Source organism: Sturnus vulgaris, chromosome 1 (genome assembly GCF_052056855.1).
Source record: "Sturnus vulgaris isolate bStuVul1 chromosome 1, bStuVul1.hap1, whole genome shotgun sequence".
Taxonomy (NCBI): Eukaryota; Metazoa; Chordata; class Aves; order Passeriformes; family Sturnidae; genus Sturnus; species Sturnus vulgaris.
In genome coordinates, this window is record NC_142243.1 from 112,119,959 (window position 1) to 112,144,026 (window position 24,068).

The 24,068-nt window shown below is 35.8% G+C and overlaps 1 long non-coding RNA gene across 3 annotated transcripts in view; it reads left to right on the forward strand.

The window, feature by feature from the left end:
• Nucleotides 1-20,426, forward strand: part of LOC106851978 (uncharacterized) — a 110,065-nt gene extending 89,639 nt beyond the window's left edge. For 2 of the 3 annotated variants that reach the window (XR_015807197.1, XR_015807193.1), the window contains exons 5-6: nt 13,795-14,075; nt 14,850-15,052. This is a non-coding gene — a long non-coding RNA (uncharacterized LOC106851978). Of the gene's footprint in view, nt 1-12,917; nt 14,076-14,849; nt 15,579-15,675 lie in introns of those variants that run through there. The other variant, XR_015807198.1, reaches the window with a different exon arrangement.
• Nucleotides 20,427-24,068: the final 3,642 nt, after the last annotated feature.

Sequence of the window (24,068 nt, forward strand, 5' to 3'; positions counted from 1 at the left end):
GAATGAAGTTCCGTCTCATTAAAACTTCAAGTTGTACTTTAGCACATCTATCAAAAATACCAGGAAATACATCTTTGCCTTGAACTATGTGATATGTGTGAAAGATCTTTGTAATTTCCACCAGGTTCCTAATAGACAAATGTCCATATCACAAACCTGCTACTTATCAGAGAATCCAAGGAATGAAAAATGAATGGATGCTGATTCACTTAAAATTTTCCTTTAGAAGACTGGCTGCAATGAAAATCTCCTGTTAAGAATATCACCCTTAAGACCTGGTGGAGAGCAGCACTCTTGCTTGCTAATGGATCAGTGGCACATGCTACTTGAAAATTATAGTTTAGGAATCTCAGTTTCACATTTAGTGACTACTTTAGCAAACTACTTTTTTTCTCTCTTTTTTTTGTTTCTTTCTAAATATTTATTAGTTTGGGTTTTTTTTAGCCCCAGGATTATTTAAGAAAATGATGTAAAGGAATTCTATATGGTCTTTAAACTGTTTAAATCCATATTGCTAACAAAGGTCTTCTTCCACTGGTCTGATTCTATAAATTAAAATCATAGGAAACACTAACTCAGTCAAAGCCCTTTCTTACTAAATGATCTAGAAGAATTGATGTCTTTGGAGGGTTAGGAGGATGAAACCCCAGCCTTTCCAACTGCAAATCTGGAGTCCTAATAATCCATCTAATCTCTTTCAGATCATCAATTTCTAGGGGAGGTCTGTTAATCTGGCAACATGAGAAAGGTAGAGGTATTATGATGTGATGAGATCTAATCATAAATTGTTTTAACCTGAGTCTCTCTGGCCTGGTGAGACTCGAGTTTTGGAATAAGGGATAATGAAAGAACTCAACAAACAAAACCATAGCCACTAGCAAAAGCAAATGGGAGAGATATTGAAACTAACGACTGCAATAAACGTTTGCATTAGAAATCAGTTACCACTGAGTATCACTAAACAGGTAATTTTCAGCAGGCTAGCAGCTAGATTACCTACTTAAGTGAATACAAGTTCTAAAGCCAGAAAACTATGTTATGTCAATTTTCTTGCTGGCAATGTAATCATGTTGAATACCTTTTGTTCTAACACTGCTAGGGAGAGAGCCATTTTCTTATTACCAAAACCCAGTATCCAAGGCTAATGCTTCAATAACACTAAAAACTCTCCTTACTTTCTGTATATATTGATGTTTCTGTCATTGCAAGGGGGGGTGATTTTATCAGCTGAGTTAGAGATAGCCCAACATTCTATTTTGAATGAACTTTCTTATTATGGTTAAGCAAACTCCAGGTCAGTTCAGAAATCAGTCCATTAACTGAAAAGTTGTGGAAGGGAAGACCTGGCAATTGGAACTGACAGCTGACTTTTAAGATAGAAATTGGGGAACACTCCTGAATGTAATTGCTAAGGAAGCAGCAATCTGCAGCCTGAGTTACTTGAGAACTGTTCAGTGCAGAGCAGGACTTGTAGAGTGCTTTTCCTTGCCTTCTGGTGACAGGAAACATGACCTGGCCACTACACATGGTCACTAAAAAACTTGCAGTTAGCTTGGCATTGATGGACGAGTGTATCCTGCTCATTATTGCTGCTGCTTAGCTCTTACTTTGAGAACGAAGCTAGGCTGCCCTTCAGCTCAGCTCCCAAACCTGTACAGCGGCACTCTCCTCAAAGTTAAAAGAGTGGCCTCTGCCACTTTTCCAGTTAAGACCATTGGTCAGGAGGTGACTAATAAAGTACTCCCTGCAGGTGAGCAAATTATTTCCAAGAATTTTCCAGATCTTACACAGCATACTGCAAAATATGTGGACTTTCAGGTCCAGCATAATCCCCAAGCATTCCTATGTGGAAACCACCTCATATCTGGTTGCATGTTTGGCTAAGGCAGTTAAATAACTACTCCTTTGCATGTTATGGAGATTTCATATTACTGCCCAAATGAAAACTGACTGACTGGCCCAAAATGACTTCTCACATCCCACCCCACAAGCCCATGCTCAGACAAAATGTTAGGAGGGAAGCAATGGTGCTGTGACTACCTTTATGTCATGGGCAGTCCTGGCTGACAGGCATCAATATGATGAAACAAAACCTGGAGTGTACACCTTTGGATTTGTATTTTGACTGTCCAATCTCTTCCCAAGGTAAGGGTATGAGCTTTTGGATCATACATCTAAGGCACTCGATTCTCTCATATTCTATAGGGAGCACAGCTCAAAGCTCTGGATTTTGGATAATACTTCTGGGGACAAATTCTTTAAAACAGGCATTGTTCTGCCTAACGTAGATATATCAAAGTTTTTTGGTCGATCCCGTGAGGAACAAAAGGCTTAGGCATCTTTGACTTCCTTTGTCAATCAAAGTCAGTGGGAAGCACATTTAAGTCTGGAACAAATACCACTGTGGCTGTTCAGTGGTAAACCTGCATGGAGGTGTTTCTTCTACTATTACTGAAGCAAAACACAGTGCACTATCTGTTAAAGACTTTTAAAAAATGTTTAAAAGTTGGAAGAGTGCTTTTTGCCTTTTTCTCACAGCTGCTTCTGGTTCAGCATAAAATTCATAAGTGTGATGTACACTTATGAGAGAGGAATTCTGCAAGATGACACCCTTTTTTCAGTTTACCATTGTGTAAATATAAGCAGCGAATACATTCCCTTTCTATAAAACACAATTTTTAGAGTTCGATTTATTGCCTGTTTCATCATATCCCTGCTATGAACTGGTGAAAAAATGTGTACCCCCCAAAGAAGGATGTGGTGATGCTTCATACTTGTGATTTCCACAGACCTCAGTATGAGAAACCCTGGAGTATGGAATGTTGATACATATGTGGTGTCCCCAGATAAAGCTTCTCTTTAATGTTTGATAATACAATTTCCAAATTGAAAGAGAAAGGAAGAGAATTGGTGCTTGGATCTAATTTCACATAAAGAATAAGGGGTTAGAGGATTTGTACTGGAGTTTGTTCCATGTCCACTCAAAGAATGTTAACCCTCTTTTTTTCTTGCTAAGATTCTCCATGGAGTCTCTCACAAGTGTATATTATAGATGATCTTGTCTCTACCTAGGTGAAAAATAGCATATAAATCCAGTATTTTTATTACAATCATAATATATGTTTTTAAAAAGCAAGTACTAAGACACATTGGTGCAAAATAGTTATTACAACAGAAACATATATTTTTAATGGGCCCTGAAGCCAATATAACAGCAATTATGAATGTAATTCACTACCATAATAAAGTAATTTATTTATCATAATAAATTATTGCAGAATTAAAAAATAAAATATTACTTTAGCTACAGTCTGTCAGAGGGGGCAGATTTAGGCATTCTGCTTTAAATGAGACATTGGAAAAGACAAATCAGGCAATTTTATATTAGATAATTAAAGGCCTTGTGAAAACCAGACACATTTTGAAGAGAGAAAATAATTTTCTTTTAATTCCCACTGGAGCTAAGAATCCAACTTTCTCTTCAGAAAAAGAAGTCCATAACTGAGAGAAACGTTTTGTGTTTTATTTTTTTTTTCTTTTAGTTGAAGAAAAAAACAAGTGTAGATTTATATTCTAAAGATTAGGCTATAAAAAGCCCCTAAGAATGACCTCCAGTATTTTGGAAGAAAGCCCAGTGAGTAATGAGGGAGTAAGAGAATGAGAAAGACTCTTTTTTTTTTTTTCCCCTATGCTCACAATGCCTTCAGGGACTTTATGTCAGTATGTTGGATAAACAAAACAATGGAATTATACAGGTAGTCTCTCCCTCACCACATGTTTAAATTATGCAACAAATGTTTGATTGGTGGCTTTGTACTGAAAAGTGCCTGAACAGTTCAACCTTCTGGTAAAAGAGAACTTGACTTAAAGGGAAGTGAGTTAGAAAATAATACAGCAACACACAAAAATTTGGCAGCAAAATCACTGTGAGAGATTGAAGCATCATCTCTAATATAAGCATGCAACCCTGAGAATTGGAAGCAGAGGATTTCAGATAGCTTGGGAATTTGGCTGCCTCTGTGGCAGATACAGTAAACAGCTTCAGAAATGATTGTGTATTTCTGCTAATCACTTAGGCCATAAGATAACAGCTAAGTTGACATTTTGTGTGCAAGAAGTGAAACTGCTTACTATGGTTCTCTAGTTTATGTCATTTTTGCAGAACAGTGACTGTCAGCAGTGCACCGAGTGCAATAATGGTACAGCACACAGGCAAAAAGACAGCCTTGAGACTTATGTGCCCCCAAATACAAGCCCCCTCTGAAACTTTCTCATGTTTTAAAACGATAAATGTTGCTATCTTTGCACATCATCTAGTAAGAATGTAAAGAGTGAAAAAAAGAAAGTTGAAGGTTACTTGGGCCTTCTTTTTTTAGAAATATGCCCAGCACTTGGTCTTCAGCTTGCTTTCTTATCACACTTCAATATGCAGTTCCATCACTGCTGTTTAGTGATAATTTCATGACTTGGTGTTGCCACTGTTTTTTATTTGAAGTAATTTAAAACATTTCTCTTTCTTTATCCACAGATGTAAATTTTTATTTGCACTCAGGTATTGTTGCACCCTGACTTTGCTGAAAAAATAATCCATGAGACCACATTGTAATTTTCATTGATGATATATCCTTGTAAAAGACAGATCTCTTTTGGGGAAGGTAGAGGTGGTGCTATAACCAAAAAATGTGACAAACCATTTATCTTGAAGTCAGATAAAATTTGCTCTTCATCAGGTGATGTGAAAACTCACATGTAGATACAGGATAACACTTTCAGACTTTGGTCTTAGGCATTCAGAAAAGAGCTTCTTTCTTCTTGTACCCCCTTCATTTAAATTTAATGAGAAATACAGCAGTACTGAAGTACAGCAGTACTGATCTATTCATGATTTGAATGTAATATTGTTCATGGTCTGTAATGTTTTCTTCTGATACTACATTTTTCCTAAAGTTACAATTAAAATACTGAACCTGTCACAAGTATCACTTCTCTGTAGTAAAAGAGGCAACACATTGTCTTCACATTTCTGCATGCACATAATTAGATGCTTACAGTTATTACCTTTGTTAATTTCACAGGCAACGTGTGATTTTAATGTTGAAGAGAGGCTGCCTATGGCCTTCAGCAGTTCATCCTACCAGTCCAAGTGGTCAACACCCATAATTTCTTTGGAAGAAGCACATCTAAAATAGGAACAGTTTTGTGTAGAAATTCTGACAGTCCATCCTTTCCTCTAGTGAAATTATGGAGATTTTTACCAATGGGTGGGTGAAAGATTATCTTGAAATCTTGCTGAGTGTTTCCATCAATGATAAGGGAAGTGTCAAATCACATAAGAAGTAAATATGGAGAGTATATTCAATTCAAGCATTTTGGGAAGCAGAAAGAAAATACCTAGAGACATGAGAAATATGCTATATGGTGATAAAGGAGAGTAGAGGCAGATGTTTCCATAGGAACCATGAGAAAAAAAAAAGTCTGTCTTCAGAATAACTTGCATGACATTCAGAAAGGGGTCAGCAAGTTTCTTGGTACAATTCTTCCTTTTCCTTCCGCTCTTGAAAACTCTTTAGATACTTGGAAAATGAAAAAGAATTTGAAAGGTGGACAGAATTCAAGACTAGTGTAACTGCAAAGCCTGTGTTGCTTAATTTGCACGAGGTCTTCTGTGATATCAAGTATCTTTCAGTGATAATTAATGCATGTGTTTATAAGGACCTGATTTGTACTAACTAGGCCACGTGTCTTCTTTGAATTGTAAGGTCTGTGAAATATGGAACATAACACTTTTCTCCTTCTGCAGAATGATGAGAAAAGCAAGTAAATTTCACCAAAACAGTACTGGCCAGAGAAAATATTGATATTTTCATGTCCCTAGTTGTAGTGATGAAAAGTTTTTTCTATAAGTGGATATCCTGACACATGTCCAGGCAGAAAAATGTGATTTGTATATAGAACAGAACCAAAATTCTTCAAAGCCCAGATACTCAAGAAAGAAATATGTGAAATGCCTTGTGCAGGAAAAGATCTGGGGCTGACAGCTAGCAAATAGCTAGGAAGGAGCTAGTAATGCAATGCAGTGGCAATAAAAAGCAATGTGATCTTGTGCAGTAAACCAATGGAACAATTACTCTGCACAGCAGCATTGTGGTTGTACCTCTCTGACCAGGTCACACCTGCACTATTGCCTTCAGTTCCACCACCTACAGAAAGGTACCAATAAATACAGAGTTGCCATGATTGAAAGAGTGAGTTAAAAATGAGGAACAAGTAAAAGGTTCCTACTATTTTATTCAGCCCAATAGCAAATATGGAAATGGATGAGCTCATAGAAGACAAATATAATTAGGAAACAGGATGAGAAAAATATCCAAACTTAACTATGGTTAAGTAAATATAGGCTGCACATGAAAATAGTGTATTTTTTTCATGGTAATATTTTCCCCATGGGAATGCCATCATTTTTTCAGCAAGTTTGATGAAAACCCTGGAGACGATATGTCAGAGAGCAATCATAAATTTGTAGTTATAAGAATGCATTTAGTATATCTTTATCATTCTCATTCTCATTATTATATAAATCATATTCAGTTAAATATAAGAGGTAAGGGAATAGTGAGCTGCAAGAAAGAAGAAAAGTTGTAGGTATATGCTCCTCATCAGAGTCACAAATTATTGCAAGAAATAATTTCTTTTTAGTCAGATGTAAAAGGAAAAATATGGACTGCATGAGTTAAAGATCAGTGGGAAGAAGACTTGAGTGCTCGGAGTTCTGCCATGTAATCATAGGAGCTTTATCAATTGACATTGAATGGGACATCTCTTCAAGGAAATTAATTTTCCAGAAGTCTGGACTTATTTTCTGTACAGCTTGAATTTCTGTAGACCCCAGAGACATGGTTTCTGGTAATGCTGCTTTCTTAAGGCAATGCATCAAAGAGAAGCTTTGCCTTGAGTTAACATTAAGAGTTAGTGAGAAGAAATACACCAGACAGCCAGACTGTCTGTTTTGGACTCCCTTCAGACCAGTGGTGGCATGAGCATGGCCAGGCAGAAGCCAGCTGAGAGCCTGGGTTGATTGGGAGAGTTTGTTACCCTTTTCACTTCAGTTTTAGACAGCAGATGCTAGCCTTGCTAAAATGGGTTTAAAATTGGTTCTTGACAAACTCATGTGTAGTCTCAAGGCTGTTATTTCTTTCACCATCATGGAGATTATTGTTGTTCTGCAGACCATACTTGGATCTTGAAAATGACATACTGCAGCATGTCGGAAAGTCAGTCATGTAAAAAGTCAAGAAATAAGCTAGCAAACAAAAATTCGCATTATCCTGACTGGCTTTGCCAGTTGGTTTAAATGAGAGTGATAAAGTTATGTTTCCTGCACTGGCACTGTAATTCTTTCCTTAGTTTTCTATAAGCCTGTTGTGGAAGACAGAATTTAAATGTCATGGATTTTTGCCAGCAGAAAAATGAAACTTCTCTTGGGTGGGAGCAGAGAATGTCAATGGCTTGTTTGAGCTTCGGATTCATTTTGCAGACACACAACTCAATTCAAGGAGATTTGGTAGGATGAGATAAACAAGTGTTGACAAAACGTAGAAAAGAAACAGACTTTCACATACTTATGGAAGGTAGGTAAGCTGCTTCTCTGAAAGGGAGCACTTTAGAGGCTGATCTCTTGCCAGACTTAAGCTGCAGATTGCTATGTAGCTTGTCTGTGTTTCATTCCTTTCCCTGGGTTAGGCATGGTTTCTCATCCCCCAGAAATGAAAGGCGGATGGGCAGGAGAAAAAGAGGGGAGGGAATGACGTCTTTTACTCCAGTTTTGATGGTATCATAGCAGACATGATCCAAATGTGGCACCATCACTAATTAATGTGAGAGCTATCCATACACAAATCAAGACAGTCTAAAAATACACCTAAAGAAAAGCCTTTGATTTTATTTCTGCAGATTAGGTGGAAAATTCAACTCTGAAACTCATTTTAGTGTACAGTTCTCCTTTTTTTTTTTTTTTTTTTTTTGCCAAGACACTGATACAAAGTTCTGTGCTTCCAAGCTAAAAAAGAATGTTTTTCTAAAAGAGATTGAAGGATGAAGCTCTCGGAGGTATCTTACTCACTGATTTAGTAAACAGATTTTAGTGGGATAATTTCCATTATTAAAAATAATCATGCCAATAAAGCATTTGTCTGAAACGGTCTTATGCATTACTGAGGTCATCTTTTCCTGAACAGGAGACAAGATTAGGGCTTTGCAGACAGAATTATCAGTTCTGATTGGGTGGATCTGATGTAACTTTCTCACTTTAAGTCTGCTTAGTTTAAAGTCATATCTTTTTAAATTTTTCATCTTTGACAAATGTTTCTGTACACCCTATGGCATCTGTACCTTAGTGCAGACTACTGGTTAGCCTTCTTTTTGAAGTAACTTTTCCCATGTAGATTAAGTGAGGTTTTAACCAGTGTGACTGCAGAATTCAGTTCAACACTGAAAAGGCAATAATCTAGAGAGTTTGCATTAATATGAAAGACAGTGGGATAACTCAAGTTTCTCAAGTGGGATAACCCTGGGTATGGTTGCTCCACCTGTGCAGGTTTTTTGTGTTTTTATCAATGCCTGTAAGACACCAGTAATGCATAGGTTGAATGACAGGTAACCTGTCAGGGAATAGAAAGATGGATAGAAAACTCTTAATGCTTACATCCTGTGCATAGTTTCTCATTGTATAGATTTTTGTGTCCTTAGTTAAGCCCAAATATTTATGAAAATAAAGACGAGTTTCATTGGCAGAATAATATGAAAATCTCTCTCTACATTGTGAAGTATCTGTGGAAAGTAAACATGAAAATTAAATGACTGTATAACGAGATAGTTTCTTATTTATGTTCAAAGTCCTTTGTGTATACAGATGTTCATTTGCAAGTACTGCTTCTTATAGAAAATACATTGTGTCCATGAGAATCTACATACAACTCAACTCCTTCAAAATTAACCTCTCCCTTTCTAGATACCATATTTCTCAAAGGATCAGCTATTAGATTTTCTTAAATCCTCTTCAAATTCGCAACATAATCCAAACTCTGATTCTCAGAAGTGATTCTCACTATATGTTATAGTGTATTACAACTGTTTTAGCTTTTGTCTGAGAAATAATAGTACACCAAACTCTATTTGTACATAGATTTTTTCTATTTTTTTTTTTTTTTTTTTGGCCCAAGCAAAATAGAGGAGAAAAACTGGTGCAAGGCTTAGGCTTTTGTTCGTTATTAGCAGACCCTGGGTACTTTGTTTCACCTGATGAAAACAGTACAAAAATGCTGACCGTATATACAACATATACATATACCGTACATACAACAATCAACTGAGCACTGACACAGTGCTGAAGAAGAAAGGTGAAACAATGTCAATCATTACTTTAATAAACCCCTTATATTTAGTATAAGTTCTCATTTAAATATTTCTTCAGAAATTGAATGGAAATGTAACAAAGCAAACAAGCATCATGATTCTTCTAGCAGTAGGCTGGACCAAAGATAATTCGACACTGCATGTGGTCCAAAACAGAAGCTGGGGTGAAGGAAGGTGCAGTCCTGCTCAGCCAACCCTATGATACCCAGTGACTACCCTCTGCTTGCATCTCAGAGCCATCTATGCCCTTCAGCAAGCCTTGAACCTGACTGTGGTGGCATAAGGGAAAAAAAAACCCAAAAAAACAGGGTGACATCCATAAACCAACTCTAGGGCAAAATAAATGTCATCAGGAAAAAGAATCAGGACCATCATATTCATAAGCAAAGAGTCTGCACATCATTTTCCTTCTTCATTGCTCAGTAATGACAACTTCAAAAGATTATATTTCCATTTACTTTGACAACAAACACATTCAATCTATAGTTATTGAAGCTGGTTATTTCAATATCAATTTATTAGCAGCATTAACATGAATGCTGATTGTTTTTAAATGCAAAACAATGTCTTTGTCACTAATTTTAGAACTAATTTTAATTTGAACTTGACATTAATATAAACATGACAATGCCACTTTGCTACTGTGTATTGCCATCATGTATTTTTATTTTCTCATGGGAACTGACAGAATATGATTCATAATGACAATATTAATATAAGCCTATGAATAACAATAAGAATTTATAAAAATATTAACATACAGAACATCATCTCTATTGAATTTGTCAACATTAATAACTTAGATTTTTTCCCAACGTGGTATACATTTTCATGTGTCTATAAGTGTCTTCATTAATATACATTTATGATTATTCTTAAACTTATGCATAGCCTCTTTTATTATGCAGATAAGGGTTATAACACACACTTGAAGAGTGACTCTCCGTACATCACTTTTATTTTTAATAAGTCTTGTAAAAAGAAAGTAGGTGAAAAACTCATCCACATTAATTAAAATTGGTTTACATTCTTGAACTGAAAATGTTTATAGTAAAGGATATCTATCAAACTGTTACATAGCTTTTGTATATAAAATTTCTCAGAAAAAAAATGCAAAAGCAAGTATTTTTCAGAACTGACAAAAAAAAAAAAAGAAAAGTAAGATATTTACAGCTTGTAGTGAAAGTTTTATTTCTACATACATCCAGGTGCAATTGGGGACAATAAGACAGTCACAAAGGCAGTTCTAAATGATGCATAGTTGTTCGAGGGCATATGGTACATTTCACTTTTAACTGAGACTTTTTTCTACCCTTTTAGTGCTTTATGTTAGAATCTTAACAAGATTTGTTAGTCCAGCCTGTTTTCTTTAAAGTACAGTTGCTAAAAAAAGCCAAGGAGGAAAACTAGTGTCACAGCCATCTGTGAAAAGAGACAGAGCAATAAATGTGTTGAATTGTGATGAGATCTACACCATTAATGATGAAGGTCTCTGGGGAAATCTTCACATGCTGTTGATCTTCTAGCGAACTGGACCATCAAACACATCACTAACATTACAAGCAAATAAAACCTTTTCCCTCCATCTTCCTTCAGTGTTCTTAAGAAGAAAAATTCATCTGTAGAGATTAGTAATTAAACTATCTCAAGATGAAAGTGTGACTGACATCTTTTAGCCCCAAAGAGTTTTGAAATTATCCTTCTGTTCTTGTGAGAGTGCAATTAGATTAAGTAGTCTGTATTGTCCATTTTGAGAAAAAAGCTACCTGGAAGTGAAGACTTTGATGCAAAGAGGTTTTTTTTTTTTTAGAATGTCTGTAGGCAACTCATATGTTCGTATTGAAGCTTCATCTTGGGAGCTTTCCTGAATGGGGATGTAAGGTCGTTGAAATCCACACAGCCATTCCAAATGCAAAATTTCTGAGGCTCAATACCATACTTCTTTCTCCAGCCAGTGTCATCACTCATTAGCAGATACAACTTGTCATGTATGATTAAAAATGTATTAATTAAAATTACTATGTCAGAAGGTTAACTATATGATTTATGCTATTTGATTATAAGTGTCTTTAGAGAGATGTTAGACTGGATTCCTATTTACACCATAAGATATATTCCCTTTTAACTCAGAAAGAGTTTCACCAAGGGAAAAGAGGAAGGATATGTTGAGAGAATACTGCCTTTACTCTGAAATGGCTTCAAGAACCCTTTCACAGGTAAGTTTATGTTGGGGTAGGCAGAGGGAACCCTTCCCTGGGCAGTGTCCTGGCAGCCACTGTTGCACATTGGGTCCGAGGAGAGATCATGCTGCTTCTGGAGGGAGCTCCCCAGACCTGCACTGCAGCACTCTCAGTCACAGGGCAGCACAACCTGTCTCTGTCCCCTTTGGTGGCAGCTGTCACAGCCAAATCCGGCAGCCAAGAGGCACAGCCAGGTTCTGGCAGGAGTAAGGCTGGGAACTTCCCACTCCTCCCCATCCATCTGCTGTTTAAACAGTGGTCTGTGTGTTTATGAGTGGCTTCCAGGGTCAAATATGGACAACTGTGGTTCTGTTGTAGGGAATGCTATATGCAATTACTTCTGTGGATGGCTCCTGTCAGTTTGAATACTTCAGGACAAGGTACTGTTTCAGCAGCTACACAAAAAAACCCAATGGCTAGGTGTTAAATTAATCAACATGTTTAAGAATCTTCCTAAGAAATGACAGTTATTTGTGGCTTTGTTTTCGGTCCTTTGGGAGTCACATAGAATAGAATGGGATCATCTATGTTTCCATTTGGGTTAGGCCACCATGAACCTTAAGTTAAAATTGGGCTAGATTTCATGTCATCTATTGTATTTAAGTTCCTTGCTCTCTTGGTTCTGTACACAAAATCTTTGCTCAGCAGAATCAACATGAGATTGAGTAGAGAGATGATTTTGGTCCTGGTCAGTTCTTACTATATGAGCTGTGTTGAGTGGTAGGTTTGCTGTGACTCAGGGTCTTGAGATCTGACACACACCAGGTGAATCCTGGAAACAACAGAATCCAATGTAGAGAGTGTCTTGCTGTCTTTGTTATTATTTTAAAACTGTATGAGATAAAGAGTAATTGAAAAAGCATTTAGGGAAGGAAAGTATTTTGAGATGGCAAACTGACTTAAAATTAATTTTTAGATGTGTAGGTGCAAAGGAGAGCTATTTCATTTTTATTTTTCTGAACTACAGCTTTTGTCTTTGATATATTGGTTGTACTTCCACTTGGGTCCTGTGTTGTCTTCAGGATATGCTGGATCTGCTACTGGAGTGAGAGTTGGGAGTTTTTACCAAGGAAAACAATCTATTCTTATGCTTTGGGAAAGATATTTAGAGCTAATATGACTGCAAGTTTACTACTCTCAGCTTTCATTTCAGTCAATGAAAAACCCCAAGACTCACACTCTCTCAAACCTTCCTCAGACCAGCATGAAAGACTGCTGCCCAAAGAAAAAAAAAAAAGAACAAAAATGTCAACAGAAACCCTAAATTAATGAATGTTCTGTCATATACAATAAGAATAATGAAAATACCATTAACTATGAAATGGTATGCAGAATATTACATTAAACTCCTAATTTGTAGGGTTTCACAGGTATTGAAAAAAGTCTTGTTTCTGCAATATTTATTGTGTGGTTGAATTTCTGTGTTTTATTTTCATTTAAGATGCAAAGTTTTTTATATATTGAGACTTGTGAATTCAGAAAAGAAAATTTAATTTATTTTATAAATCCTACTTAGAGATTTCTTTATAGGCTAATGGAAATCTGCTAGACCTCTATTATAAAATAATATGCTACAAAGCTTTGATTAGATGTTTTTAATCTCTAATATTTTTCATGCCATTTTGACATGAACTATTATACCACTGTAATTGTTATGTGTGTAGGCATTTTCTTAATATTTGGAAAAAAATTACCTATCAATTCTTGATGATTCTTGCTTTTAATGAGCAACTTAATCTCAGAACTTTTGTATTGTCCTTATAGCCTACTCTAAAGGCTAGTGATAAGTAACTCTATCAGAGGGGTATAAAGTCATGCACGAGCTGTAAATCATAGTTGATTTACTTGGGAAGATCCTGGCGGGGGGTGGATTGAAGGGATGGTTTTGTCAAATTAAGATCAACATTTGTGCCTGATGAAATCAATTTTAAAAATTTGGAAATATTTCCCCCTATGTTTGGATGCTGTGTCGGGAATTCTTGCCAGAATTAAATTTATTCTTTGCATCTTCTTCATTTTACAGACATTTATGTGACCAGGACCAAGCTAACCACTGTTCCCTTCCCAGGAAAACTGGATGATGATACTGTTAATGTATCATCTGCAAAATATTCATGTTAACCTTTACATTGTCCCCTACTAGCCTCAGCATCATCATTAACTGAAGTGTGACTCACTTCCCTGAGGATAAATTGTTCCATTTAAGAGGCCACATGAAGAGCATTACCTGCACAAGTAGGGAAGGGAGCTGTGCAGTTTGGCAGATGCCTCTGAAGGAGAAGTGCTGGAGCAGGTGACACAAATAAGGGGAACATCACAAGGGCCACAACTCCATTAGACTGCACTGCCCAGTTAATTGCTCTTACTCTCATTTACCCCTTGGAATACCCACGTGGATATGTGATATACAGAGGAACTGAAAAGGTGAGAGAGAGCTGTAGACAGCTGAGTTGTCTGTCTATTCGCCATAGGAAAAAAGAGACTGTGGGTGTGCATTTAAATTAATCTAGTGCCTGGTCTTCTCTACGTTTTTTTTTTTTTGCTACTTTTAATTTCCTTGTGAAATATCTTTTCATGGTCTGACTTTTTAAAGGACAAATCTCATAATTTGATGCAATTTTGAACTGTCCTGACTATACTGGATTCAGAGTGGCATTATATGTTTCAGCCTCAGCATTTTATCAGCTATATTGAAAATAATATACATAAGACAAGAAAATATATAGTTTTTTAAATCAAATGAATGTACAGAAACAGATTGAATAATCAATTAGTTCTTTGAAAACTGTTAAGTGTATATAATAGCACAAACTGTGCAACTGAAATAATTTAGGAACAATTTCAAAAAGGTGCAATCCTTACCAGAGCTTCTGTGAACCTCTGGACAGTGGTTTTACTAAGTTTTGACTTTCATAGTTATTTTAAATTATAGACTTAAACTAAAAGAGCAACCTATTAATAAATACCATTCTATTTCAGCACAAAATTGGGCCAAAGTAATGGTAGGGCTCTGATTTAAACAAATACGAGATTCAAGGAAATAAATACCCACAGTGACATTACAACATAAATTTTAGCTATCTGAATTGCAACCCACTGAAGGCAGAGTTTGTCTTAATGGTTATAATTATTTTGGAGACTTTTCCTCTGTAGGCAGTTCAGCTTCTCAAAAAATGCTGTTTCTTTTGTCTTTTTCAGCACTTATCCAAATCTATACAATCTAAACTACTGTAACACGCAAATAATGAAAATCATCAACAGAATGTGGGAGGGAAGTACTATTATCCTCAGTTTTGCAGATGAAGAATTGAAATGAAGACAGAAGTAAAAGGAATTGACCAGTTTCACCTAGGAAGTCTGTGGCACAGTGGGGAATAGAATCTAAGTCTTCTAAATCTAAGGTTAATTTCCTAACTTCTGGCCCATCTAACCTCTGTAATTAGTCTCCTTTCCCATGTCCCAGCTGAGTGTGACTAAATATAGCTCTAAGATATTGTGTTGATCCTCGATTTGTTTTGTTTTATGTTGGCTTCCTCCCATTACCACATTCTTATTCTCTATTGCTTTTATATGAGGTTTTCTTTTTTCTTAGGGGATAGCATCTAGAAAATACAGAAATAGGTAAGTTCATTGCTGGGTTAGTGAATTATTGTGCCCTTGACCCTTAGTGTTGATTCAAGTTTTGACAAAAATATACACTACATAATTTTCAGATGTGGTGAAAATTGTAAGTGATATAACATGACAGACATGAATTTTGCCTTTGCTTTTCAAATACATAATTCTTAAATCTTAATCGTCTATTAGGAACAAAAAAAAAAAAAAAAAAAAGAGAAGAGAAGAGAAGAGAAGAGAAGAGAAGAGAAGAGAAGAGAAGAGAAGAGAAGAGGAGGTGTTCATCCATTCTTTCCTTCATCAGAAGATTTTGTAATGCTTCATAATGCTTCAGTCTCAAAAGACGTTTGTTTTCCATGGTGTTCTGTCATCTTTAGCTGACCCCATTCTTCCTTTCATTCCCTAATAGACTGGTCTGGGAGGACCTCATTTGGATGGAAGGAGGAAATATTCTCCCTCAGATAGAATGAGGGCAAATCTACTCATCTTCAGCAGCTCGATACACAAGCCCCAGTTACGTCAAAGCAAAGCCTGGGTGAGATCATTAGGGAAGGAATTTCTGAATAAATCTATATAAAATGTCTGAAAAGGTTAATGTTCTTGGTGGCTAAGAATTCCAAAATTAATTTTTCTACAAGCAGATTTGTACACTAGTCTCCTTTGAAGCTATATGACCACAAATACATGCAAGAAGTACCTTACCCCACTTTCTGTCAATCTTAGTCCTGACTTTAAATATTCAAAATTTTAACAATCATAAAATATCCAAATGTGTAGAAGTTTCTGCAGTTAACTGAGGCTGACTTTCAAAGCTATGAGCTTTTTGATCTCCTAAAGATCTGAGAGCATTTTGTAGTTTACACTTGCACAGAGGTGTTTCAAAAGAGATATGATTATCTCATGTTCATAAAAAAGCATAATGAGTTATTTTTATTTTTTTAAATATACAAAACATTTATTTTTGTGAATATTTTTCCAGAAAACCCCAAAGGTTTATGAGACAAAAGATCCAAAGAACATTAACTTTGCATGAACATAAGAGAATAGGTGAATTTTTAATTCATATTCTTTTTTTTTCATATAAAAAGTGGAAATGTTCCCTTAAACTGAAGAAATCCAGCACAATGACTTTTCTGAATCAGTTTTCTGTCATTTTTAGTTGAAGAAAATACATATAAAATTTAATGGGCATGAACTGACTGGTAAGAGAAAGGTTAAGAAATACAGAAAATTCTTCAGATCTCTATTTTCTGGGTCATGTATGATTTTGGAACAATCTGTGTGTGTTTTAAGCAAGTAGAGATCATATTTAAGAGAAAAAAATATTTTAAATAATTCTATAAATAAAATTTATATCTTTCCAAATAATTTCTAGTTCACATGAATAATCAAGATTACTTGAACTCATCAACAGAGTTTAGTATACCCACATTTGGAAAAAATTGAACTTTGCTAACCTGAAGCATATAATTTCCACTCAACTAATTGTTTTTATTGATTTATTTTTTTCCAAGAGAATAAGCGGGTCAGTCGGTTATGGAATGTCTGATAAGGAAAAAAGATATATTCTTAAACATTCTCCACACAACAATTTTCTCCTCTAGAAGTGAAGGAAAAGCAATGTTGTCTTAAAATGTCTGTGCAGAATTGACAATAATTTCTTATTGTTTTGGCAAAAGAATGTGGATAATATTGGTTACACTTGAACTGAGTACTGTGATTTATTTTAGAGTCAGTGTTATTCAATTTGGTGTTTAGCTGCCTTTTCATCATCTCTGTACTTATATCCACTGAGAGCAGAAGTTGCTGGGCACTGTTTATGATTGTTTGGTATTTCCTACCGGTATACTATGTGTGTTCCTTCGAGATAGGAAATATGAATCTTTCCTGGAGCATATGTGGCCCCAAAATGAAAAACCCAAACCTCTAAACTCCCTCCTCCTAACCTCTCCAACAACTATTTTCAAAGGATCTCTCCAGCTCCCTTATCTCATTAGTACACCTGATGGCTCTGCCCAACAGCTTTCCCATCTCTCTTCAGGGCCCTGGAAATGTCCAAATTGACTGCTATAAGCAATGTGTTTGGCTGTTGTTTCAAGTGAAATATGGACAGAATGTAATTTTCTTTGTTTCTGTATCATATTTTTTAACTACACACTGTTGTCTGCCCAGAACAGGTCTGGTGAAACTGGAGAGCCTTATGCTTTCCTGAATCTCTAAGCACCACTATACTTATGTAAATCTATTAAACAGTGTATGATGATTAATGTATATAATGAGTGATCAGCTCAACTACATTGCCATAAAAAAAAAAAAAAAAAAAAAAAAAAAAAAAAAAAAAAAAAAAAAAAAAAAAAAGGAGTAGAGATGGTACAGGTCTGAAACTTGTTTCCTCATATCACTGGTGTGTGAAGGACACATGCAACTGATTCCAGGTACAGAATCCATGTGCAGCCACAGGGATATGTGATATGTTAAAAAAATACTACCAGCCTTCTATCTGACTTTCTGAGGTAACTAAGTATTGCAGAAATTTTGACTTATATGTGTAATGAACTTATTATCAAAATGCCCATTAGGTAATGTAAGAGCATAATCTCCATTTTCATATGAGCAAGATGTGTACCAAAATAGCTGCAGCTTAACCTTTCAAACTTTACCTATAAAAATGCGAGGTATTGATCTATCTCCGTCTGTAACGACCTGCACGTTTACAGTTCTCTGTTTTAAGAGGCCTGGAAATCTAATCCAAAGCTATATTCACAGAGAAGATGTATAGTGGGCATGCACTTCCCAGGAACACGATTAGAAGGCTTAAACTGGAGAAGGCTGCATTGGATTTGGGATTGCAAGATTATATTTCCATTTTATGTAAAATTAGTGTCTAGCTTAACATGTACTGCTTACAGTCAAGGCTCTGCATAAGCAAGACAGCATTTGCTTTTAATGTCCAGTTTGCATCTTTGTGTCATGCTGACCCAAAATGTGTGAATGGAGAAATCCACTATTAGCTTGATGAATTTGTGCCTGGCCCTTGCACAGTCTAGATGAATTCCAAGGTGCCTAAATGTTCTTTTGTGTTTGACTGGCATTTACATCTCCATTCACCCCTTAAATATCTAAGTGCACCTTAAATTCTGCTTGCAATTTTTCCTTGAGTGATTTTTTTGGGTATGCTCATAATGAGCCAAATCCAGATAGAGTCAAGCAGCTCAGTTCCAACTTCCCAGCTATCTCCTGGAACAAAGGAGATGATGCTGTATGCTCCCTCTGACGCAGTATGAGTTCTCTGAGGACAATGAGGACAGCCAGCAAGGGGAGGGAAAGCAAACTGAGGAGAGTCATCTGAGCCAGAGCTCCCACCTCCCCAAGGACTCCTCTAGCCAACAGTGGAGCCTTGTCTCCAAGGAACTCTGATATTCACAAGTGCAGCAGAAGCATGGGAGTTGTTAGAATTGCTTGGGTTTTTGTTCAGTTTGCTACTTAAATGCAGTGTGCTGTGCTCTTTATCATTATTTCTGGGAAGAAGGTTACCTGACCAATTTTTTCTGAATATTTTTAGCTTTTGCTGCTTCTTGTCCCTCAGACTATAGTGAAAACTGGAAAGAACAACACGTATTTTTTGAAATATTTCTCTTTGTCAATTTTTTATATCAAATTTTGTCATTATTTCAACCACAGGTTTTCCACTAGAGAAAGGGTTGTTCAGTCTGGCCCTCAGTTTTCATCTTATGCACACTGGAACTAATCTTACTGGCAACAAACATAATCTTATTTGAATGAGAGAGACTGAAAAGTGATATAAAATTCATTTCTACATTTAAAAAAAATATTTTATTCTGCTGTGCTCTTTTTAGTTCCAACAATGACTGTATTCAGTTTAACATTCCAGACATTTCTTCCTGCAAACTTCCTCACCAGGTTTTGAAAATCCTTTTTTTTTTAAGGGAGAACTATTTCACACACCCTCCCACTTTGTCTGAGAAACAGTCATGTGGGAACTGATTGCTATCCCCTGAAAGGATGTTTTCACTTAGAATTAATATAGCTTTATTTAATTTTTGACATCACATGACATGATAAATTATGAATTAAAAATATCATTATTTTCTGTGTGAATGCTTGTCATCTATTTTGATAGCAAATTAATCCTGAGGCTTTTGAAGAAAAGCTTCCAGCAGCACACAGTAACATCATTAGTAGCACAAGCTCAGAAAGGTCCTTTTGCAAATCGGGAGTCCTAGAGTGTGCACTGCTCTGCTTTGTCTGGCTTTTATAATTTACTAGGTTTTCATGTATAGTATATTGTATTCAAAGCTAAATAGAACCAATTGTGTACACTCAAACAATAGTTTATAGTTAGCAGGATTTAAATATGACACATGTGCTGCCCATCAGTTCTAGCAAGGAAAGAGGTGTGGATCCAGCTGCCGGTACTCTATTGAGATGCTTGTTTACAAATTGCTAATTTGCATACCTGCCCCAGCATACAATTTTAAATATTTTTTAAAATTATTTCTTACATTTCCTATTGTGCATTCATTTGCTTTCAAACTGAGCCAGACATGAAAAAATATTCTGCATACTGTTGGGTATATGTCTAAAAAGAGCCTCTAGGTTTTTTTTAAAAAACACGAGAATATTTTTTCTGTTATTTTAGTATTTTGATTTCACTAGAAAAGATGAAGTGATGGGCTAGAAATAATAATACAAAGCTAACTAAACCCCTTTTTATCCTAGAGCATTTGAAATTGTTTGGCTGAAGTTATAGTCAAAGATTTGTGCTGTTTCTTCTTTAATCTGAACTGATTCACTCATTCCAGTGAAGCTAAGAATAGATTTTCTGTCTTTGTATGATTCCTGACTGTCTGTAATCTGAGGAAATTAAAAAGGAATGAAATGACTTTTACATTTGCTATGGGACAGTGCTTGACAGAAATTCTTTCTTTGGTACTCAGCTTTAAAGAAAGAATCTTGAGAACATCTTCCAGCTTATTCAGCATCACACATAAACTGAATCAACAGCACCTCTCGGGTGGTTTTCTAGCTGTGCTGCTTGGCTGAAATATCTCACACTGCATCTGATTTTCCCTTTTTACTGAACAGAGCTTTTGCGGCTTTTGTTTAACCTAGGCTAAATTTTCAGTTAAGGGGAAAAGAAATGAAGGTAGAGGGCAAAGATCCAGCACTACACAGACATCATAAATTCCAGTAATATGAACCAGATAAATATGGCTCAGAAAAACATGGTTAAACTTTATTGGTGAGTTTGTCTTTAATATGCTTTGCAGAACTTTAATAGCAGCCAGTTTTGGTTGTTGTTCATTTCAGACAAGAAAGGTGAAATGTGATGGGAGCTACATATAATTTGGGTGGTCTATATGAGGCTACGAGTCAGTGTCTGTCTGTCTGCCTTATTTACAAATATGCCAGCCATTTGTGGTGGGTGAACTATATGTTAGGAAGAGAGGCAGCTGCAAAGAAAGAAAAAACAATAGCAAAGGGAAAAGCTTATTCAGAGGTTTCTGCCAGGGGAAAAAAAATAATCAAGGAAAGGTCAAGCTAGAGGAGGTTCTAAGAGTAACCTGACAGTGCCCAGGGCTGAACATCTAAAATAAAATGCATTCACTGTAAACACACTTAGGTTGTTGCTTATTCTGGTGCAAATCATGTCAATTGCACCAATGTCTGGTGGGCAACTTGAGGGCAATGTGTTTACTTCACTTAAATTTAAAGAGGAAGCTGGTTTAGAGCTGAATACAGACAATGGGATGGGAGAAAATAAATAAGAGAAGTTAAGTCCTGGGAAGTTTGCTGGGGTGATATATGTGTAAACAAACATTTAGAAGATTTTCGGTGATAATTAGAGTTTGACACTGCAAAAGACTTTAGCAGCTCTCTTTCAGTCATGCATTCAACGCAGTATTCGAGCAGAGAAAATTTCACAGTTCCAGGTAGAGCTGTGAAAAACACTGTGACAATTTCCATAGTTAAATAAGTGCATATGTTTAGGTAGCTCACACTGAACCATTGTATGCCATTCAAAATGCTGTTTATAAATTCTAGACTCCAAAGAGCAGCAGCACATCAAATGTGCTAAAAGCTCAGACAAAATAAAGGTTATTGAAGGAAAGATTATTCTTTTGATAGACATCTGAGCTGTATAAATGTAGCCTTTTAGAGCAGAAGAAAAGAGAGAATGATCAATATAGCACTTGCTCCAATGACAGTTCAGTGAAACTTTGAAAGCCCTTATTAGATATGTATTGCTGTTTTCTTAACTGGATTATCAGAAGCAGCACACAGTATGCCATTAATTTTGTCTGTTTAATATTTTTTAAACAAAAGATTTGTAAATTGGTCTTGGCCACTTAACAAACAATAGGTTACATTGACATAGCAAGCAGAAAGAACATTTTTTAAAAGACTCCAAGTAAATAAAAGGAAGCAAATTAGAACAAATAATTTTTTGAAATTATATGTGCCAGCCACTTGGAAGTATTTAAAATTTTACATTTTCTAAACCAGCTGCAAAACTAGTCTTTTGATTGTTAAATTTGTGAGGGAGGAAAAGAAGCAAAGCATTATTCTCAAAGAAAGGCCTCCTAAATTTTTATTTTCTTTTTTTTTTTCCTTTTCTTTTTTTTTTTCCCTTCCCTGTTTTAACAGAAGTCTTTAGATTCATACAAGGAGTTACTTCTGGTCCTGTTAATGTAAAACAGAAAGACATAGTTTATTATTAAGAAACATACAATACCATAGATATACTTTTGAAACAAGCAGCCCTTAAAATCCCCAAAACACTAACACAAAAAAGGCAGACCAACATTTTAATGACATAAAAATGTTAATTCTGTCTCTGTTCCAGCAGTCATTCTCTTTTTGACTGTATCTGCTATGAAGAAAAAGGTCTTTTTCAGGTGTAACAATGGAGTACTCATTCCTTCAACTTTGATGACCAGTAAAGAATCAGAAAAAACATGGGCTTGCTGTAAAGAAGGCGAAAGGAAATTCAAGGTGGAAAACAATCCATTGCATTGATTATGGATTCCCTTGATTCTTCTGTACAAAGGCCAAAAGTCCACCAGAAAACTTGGAAACCAGCACAACACCGAGTTTTACCACTCTTGACTACTTTTACAGTTAGAGTTTTTTCTGTTGCTACACTATTCAGGGCCAAATAAGGTGCTAAGGGTCTGACAGTTTGTTAGAAACTGTTCCATAAAAGTCCTGTGATTCAGATCCACACTTGAGCTCTCAATCAGCTCACTGGAGATGCTGACTAAGACAACAGTTCTGCATAATTTCAGTTATTTTAAACATTGCTATGCTTACTCAAAATCACTGCTGCATTAATGTCTATGCTTGCCATACCTCAAGGCTTGCTGTTGGAGTCAAAAAACTTTGGCATCAGAAGGACAATCGCAAATTGTCAGCCCAGAAACCTGCCTCAGGTTTTCGACATTTTCATGAATTTGACTATAAATATGTTTTCCACTATCTGAACTGCAAAATAGAATTGCAAAGCCTTATGCTTACCTCCTGCATCATCATCCAGATGGGTAGGTATGGTTTTTATTCCAAAATCTTTATCACTGAAAAGGAGAGGAGAAGAATATTGTCTGCTTTCCAAGTAACATGTGGAATTGCAATACTGGCTGTCAGAAGGATCTTGTTTTGACTTGCAAAATGAGCACAATTGATAAAGAAGTCACTGAGGGAGAATAAATGTGAAATATTAGATACCATTTTTGTAATATCTTTTTTCTAATTATAACAGTCACTTTTAGGAAAAGTAACTTTGGCAATAATTTTATTTATTGCTTACATCCAGTTTGAATAAAGTTGAGACATAGGAATGCAATAAATAGTACCAACATTTCTGAACAAGATACAAAAACCTGTATTCATATTCTGCTGTATAGGACAATGCAAGGAGCAACACAGAGTTCATTCTCCTCAAGTGTACATGTGGTCTTTATTTTTATCATTAAATCAGATCATTTTACATTTTCACATATAATTGGCTTCATATATTAAACACAGTACAGATGGAAAATGTAAAAAAAAAAAAAAAAGGCATGAAATCAGTCTGAATTATTGTAAAAATAGATTTGGAAAGCTGACTTTGATATCTATTGTAACTTAGGGACCTGAGGGGATGCAGTAATAAAACACAATTCTGGGACAATGTCAAAATCAGAGTAACTTTGTCCCAGTCTGTTCTGGTGTGGAAGTTTTAGTGGTTCAATTACAACAGTGCAGTAAGTTCCCTTCAAAAGGGAAATTAAAAAACAGAGTCCAGAAACATTTGGAACAGCTGTAAGTTTTCATTAAGAAGCAAGTATTTTAGGAGAAGCAAAAACTTTTAACAACTTTCTGAAAACCAAGTATTTCTGTTGTTTGCTTTCATTACTCTTTCTTATTTTTTTCTCAAAAACTCAACTACAATAGATCATATCAACTTATCTTTCCAATTACAATATATTGATAATAGTTACTATATTACAATTATATATTATGTTGTGATTGATAAAAATGTGTTCCTTGTTTTGGCCAGCATAGAGCTATTTTCTTCCTAGCAGTTGGTATAATTTTGTATTTTATATTTAGGGCCAGAATATTGACCTAAAAAAAAAGATATTTTGGTTATTGTTAAACAGTATTTACACTAAATCAAGGACTTTTCCTTTTCTCATACCACCTGACCAGTAAGGAGGCTGGGGGAGAACAAAAAGCTGTGAGGGGACACAGCTGGGACAGCTGACACAAACTGGCCAAAGGTATATTCCATGCCATATG